The sequence below is a fragment of the Apodemus sylvaticus genome, chromosome 13 (genome assembly GCF_947179515.1).
Source record: "Apodemus sylvaticus chromosome 13, mApoSyl1.1, whole genome shotgun sequence".
Taxonomy (NCBI): Eukaryota; Metazoa; Chordata; class Mammalia; order Rodentia; family Muridae; genus Apodemus; species Apodemus sylvaticus.
Genome location: NC_067484.1, coordinates 29,062,176 through 29,067,370, shown reverse-complemented (window position 1 = coordinate 29,067,370; position 5,195 = coordinate 29,062,176). Strand labels below are relative to the sequence as shown.

The following is a 5,195-nucleotide window of genomic DNA, read 5'->3' as shown; positions in this document are numbered from 1 at the left end:
TCTCAAGAGTGATTTGGGTGTCGCCTTCCGAGGTGTGGGGTGCTGGGGCACCCTCGATTTTGGGGGGGGGTCTTACATTTTTTGGTGCATTGGCCGGGAAGTGCGATTTCCCTTCACATGTGAGAACCAACTCAGAGGTAAAGGGGATCCCCTCTGGAATGTGTGTGTGTGGGTGGTGTCTGTGTCCTGAATGTCTGTACTGATCTGTTTTCTGTATCTGAGGAGATGCGCGTTTTTAGTAGATAGCTGTCCTCTCGGGTTCGTGAGAACCAGAGGATCGTGGTGAGCACACATGCTCTGTACCACAAGCTGCAACCCGGGGAGACATTCTTGGGTATTTTGGGGGAACCCCAGAGACCCTGGAAGATTCCCGTCTGAAATTCGGAGAGGACACGGTAGTTCTACTGAATTGGAGAACTTATACACCCTCCTGGCCATCTGGCTTTCTGATCTAGTTCTGTCCGTCTCAGTGGAGGCAAATACTTGTCAGTTTTGTGTGTCTCTGTCTACAGTTTGACCACTAGACGGGTGCTGCGGTTTGTTTTCTGTCTGTCTCACTGTGTGTCAAAGTCTGAGTCTATAAGCCTTTCTGAAAATTTTGGTTTTGCTTGCAAGCTTCTTGTGTGGTGCGTTCGACTGGCAGCTGCTAGAGTCAAGACCGTTAGGGTCTGGAGGAAGCTTTAGACCCGGGAGAAAGCTGAATAAGGGTCTCCTCCATCTGTAAACAGCAAGTCAGTAATGGTGGAAGCCATGCTTTGCTGAAATCTGTTTTATCTGATCCCTGCTATGTGTTCAGGGACGCCAGGTGTCTGAAACTGGGTCCCTCTAGGGGCAAATTGTGTGATTTTCCTTGCTCTGTGTTCTTGAATCTGGAGGCCTGATGGTGGCAGGGTCAGGCTGTCTATGTGATGTTGTTTTGTATCGTGTTTTGTGTTCTTGGACTTAGACGGATGATATTATTTTGACTTTGACTGAAAAACAACTCTGTGGCGCCAAAATCAGGTCACCTGACTCTAGCGTGCCTCAAGCGCGCCAACTTAGAACAAAAATACTTGGGCTCTGATGCCCCCTGAAAAGGAAAACAAGTCTTAACAAGATGCTCAGTCTGACAGGTACGAGAATTTTGGGTTTAAGTTGGTACAAATGGTTTATTTCTTTTATTTTAACGTGTTTAAATTGTTATGATCAATGTGATGTTAAACTTTGTGGTTATATTGTTCCTCTGGGAGAGAGGTCAAAATAAGGGAGACCTCCAGAAGACTAGATTCTAAAATATTAAGTGAAAAAAATCTGTCTTTGTGATACTAAAATCTTTATAATTGTTATTAAGTTCAAGGCATAAGTTCTTATTTGATACAGGTTTAATTTTGATACAAAATCAAGGCTTTCATTGGTAAAAATACTAAATTTGAAAGTACAGGATTTACACCCAGTTCTTTGTTATTATTACTGATCTGAGATGTTTAAGCCTATGAGTTTAGGGCTAAATAGAAATATAAGGCTCTGAGTTTATTGTTAGGGTGTTTTCTAGGTTTTAATCAGAAATAGCTGAAGATAGTTTAATAGACAACAGTCCACATTACTTTACATAGTAGGTTTTCAAAAACGTCAAAAATCCATGGTATATGATGTTTATGTCTTAAAAGCTATGTAAAGCTTTCTATATGTTTTCAGTTAATATTGGTCACTCTTAGATTTCTGGGGTTGAAGACTGTTAGTCTCACAGACAGCCCAAGCTATTTAATCTTGAGAAAACTGTTATAAATTTAAATAAATGATTTTCAGGTGACATAAAATTTAAAGGCAGGACATGAGTCAATTCTTACAATGTTAATTCTTAAGTGTTAATTCTGACAGTCTTTTAAGATAATACAGATGAAAAGTGTTCTGTTTAATTGACAGGGATGATAAACTAGGTGTTATGTCTGTCTTGTAGTTTATAATTTATAATTATGCTCAATTGATATTTGGAGAGGACCACAGAGTGGAGCAGGAGAGGACCTGAGACAACCTATCCTGATACCATGGTAGCTCTCTCACTAAGGGTATATTTCCCAAGAAACTAATCTCTTTGAGACTGTTTTATTTGTAATACAAGAAGCCAAAAAGATTACCCCCTCAGACAAAAGGTAAGAGGCATCTGACAGACCAACACCAGACTCCATTGGCAGGTCTCAAGGGCATGGCAGCCCACGAATTTGACCAAGGTATGTAAGGTTAAGCAGGGACCAGATGAGTCACCTGTAGCTTTTCTAGAGCATCTCATAGAGGCATTCTGCCAATATACATGCTATGAATACAGGGGCTCGGAATATAAAGCTACTATGACAATGGCTCTTATAGACAGGGCTAGTAGAGATATCAGGAAAAAACTTCAGAGGCTAGAGGGATTTGGTGTAGGTTGCTGAGAAGGTCTGTAGAAGGATTTAGTAGTGTAGGTTATTGAGAAAGTCTGTAGAGAGATTTAGTAGTTTGCTGAGACAGGGAGACAGAGGAGGAGAAGAAACGGAGAAAAAGAAAGAAAATGACAGAGAAGCAAGGAAGCTACAGAGAATCCTGGATATAATAGTTAAGAAAAGCAGAAAAGGGAGACAGAAAAGGACCAATGTGCATACTATAAAGAAAGCGGCCACTGAGCCAGAGTGTGCCCTAAGAAATAGAAGTTGGGAGCAGGAATTCCCAGGTCTTGGGAAAAGTGCCCCCAAATGGCAAACCCAGGTGTTAGCCCTGGGTGAAGACAGCGACTAGGGGAGATGGGTTTTCTGACCACCTCCCCCAACCCAGGATAACTGTGGGAGTGAAAGAGAAACCCACTCAGTTCTTGGTGGACACAGGGGCCCAACACTCGGTCTTCCAAGCCAATGGTGCTGTTTCCAAGAAAAGATCTTGGATCCAAGAAGCCCCTGGCACCAAAATGTATTCATGGACTACCCAAAGAACAGTGGACCTAGGGATGGGATGGGTAGCCCATTCATTTAGGGTCACCCTAGGCTGTTCCTACTCTCTGTTGGAGTAAGACATACTCTCCAAAATGGGGAGGGGGGCAGATATGCTTCCTGCCTAACGGGCTGCAGCTTACTGGCACAAAAAGAGAGACTGACCCCTGCTGAAAGTTGCTACAGACAGGAGCAGTTTTCTCCACGATAGAAGCAGGTGCTGCTATGGTGGATGGCACAAATGTCATCTGGGTAGAAGAATCTTTACCCCCTGGCATGTCAATGCAGAAAGTGGAGCTCGTTGCCCTCACCAAGACCTTGGAACTTGGAAGCAGCAAGAAAATCAACAGCCACATGGATAACAGGTATGCCTTTGCCACAGCTCACACCCACAGGGATATATGCCAAGAGGACTGCTCACATCAGAGGAAACCAACAGGAAATCTTGGACCTCTTAGATGTCCTAATGAAGTCAGCCACTGTGAGTATTCACTGCCCAGGATGTGCAAAGGGAAAAGACTCAATGGGCAATAGCCAGACAGAGCAAGTGGCCCCAGGAATGGATATGCAGGAGCCTATACTGATTATGGGTCTGTAAGAGACACCCATTGGGAAATAGGACAAAATTAAGGAAGAGCCTCACTTAAAAAGGACTGAGATTGCTAGCCACCCTACCAACTATTACCAAGAGAGGGTGCACACAAGAAGGGAGAACTATACTCCCCAGAATGTAAGCCAAGGACACACTAGGCCAAATGCACAGATGGACTCATTTAGGGGACTTAAAAAAAAAACAAAACTTTGTCCTGGCAGTTAAGGGACCAAACGTATATATTTATGACTCAGGTTTTAGGCTAGAGAGATAATTAATAGAACAGTGTAAGATATGCCAGCAAGCAAATGCTTGTGCAGTAAAGAGTAAACAGGGCAAAAGACCTAGAAGAGAACATCCTAGAGTATATTAAGAGATTTTATAAAAGCTATGGCAGCAGAATATAGTTATAAAATATCTTATAGCATTTATAGACACTTTCATCTAGAGTTGAAGCAGGAAACAGCTGCCAAGGTTAGAAGAAATTTTTCCAAGTTTCAGAGTGCCCAAGGTAATTAGATCAGACAATTGTTCTGTTTTTGTTTCTAAGGTAAGTTAGAAATTGACAGAGATATTGGGGACTAATTGGAAACATTATTGGATGTACTGTCCCCAGGGCTCAAGGCAGGTAGAGAGAATAAACAAAACGCTATGAGAGACCTTAACTAAATTGACCTTGGAGACTGGCTCAGGCTGGGTGGTGCCTCTCCCCTTGTTTCTGAAGAGCCCCTACCATTTTAACCTGACCCCCCCCCCCTAGAGATCCTCTTTGATACCCCAACTCCTTTGGTGTCCACGGGGCCCTCCCAGGAGGTGTCCCACTATATATGATTTGCCTTAAATACTCCAGGCATGCCAGAGACTCCTCACTGCTTCCAGACAGGTGACTGGATCTGTATAAGAAGGCTTCAGGAACTGTTGCTGGAACCCTGATGAAAGAAACCCTCACCAAATTGACCATAGAGACTGGTATTAATGATTAGATAGCTCTCCTACCCTTTTTGCTTCAGGCTTTTGTTCTCTAGGCTCAAGGCCCTCGAGTGGGTGAGGCAGCAAGTGTGGAAGCAGCTCCGGGAGGCCTACTCAAGAGAAGTTCCACATCGCTTCCAATTTGGAGATTCGGTCTATGGCTGTGGAACTCAGAATTCTGGAATAAAGAAATCCTCATGCTATTGCATCAAGACTGTTTCTCGCGAGTGATTTGGGTGTCGCCTTCCGAGGAGTGGGGTGCTGGGGCACCCTCGGTTTTTGGGGGTCTTACATTCCCTCCTTCTTCCTCTCTCAGCTTTAGAATACCGGATCTCAAGTTGAGATCCTTTATCTGTTTGGAAAGAGACAAAGATCTATTTGCATTTTTCTACACACAACCATCCAGTTTGACCAACACCATTTGTTGAGAAAGCTATCTTTTCTGCAGTGTGTATGGTTGACTTCTTTGTCAAGAATCATGTTACTGTGGGTGCACGGACTGTGCTCTCAATTCTATTCCATTGTTAAATGTGTTTGCCTATATGCCTATATAGACTGTTTTTATTACTGTGGTTGCTATAGTTAAAATGTGAAATCAGGGGTGGTGATATGAGTAACAGTGTTTTTACTGTTCAGAATTGTTTGGACTCTTCTGACCAAACAACTTTAGGTTTTTCTTTTCTTTCCAATTTCTGTGA

At 43.1% G+C, this 5,195-nt stretch overlaps 1 long non-coding RNA gene across 1 annotated transcript; it reads left to right on the top strand.

The window, feature by feature from the left end:
• The first annotated feature begins 471 nt into the window (after nucleotides 1–471).
• LOC127664002 (uncharacterized) lies at nucleotides 472–4,699 on the top strand. Its single transcript, XR_007973082.1, has 3 exons — nucleotides 472–1,112; nucleotides 3,319–3,417; nucleotides 4,554–4,699. It is a non-coding gene; the product is annotated as an uncharacterized LOC127664002 (long non-coding RNA).
• The last annotated feature ends 496 nt before the right edge of the window (nucleotides 4,700–5,195 follow it).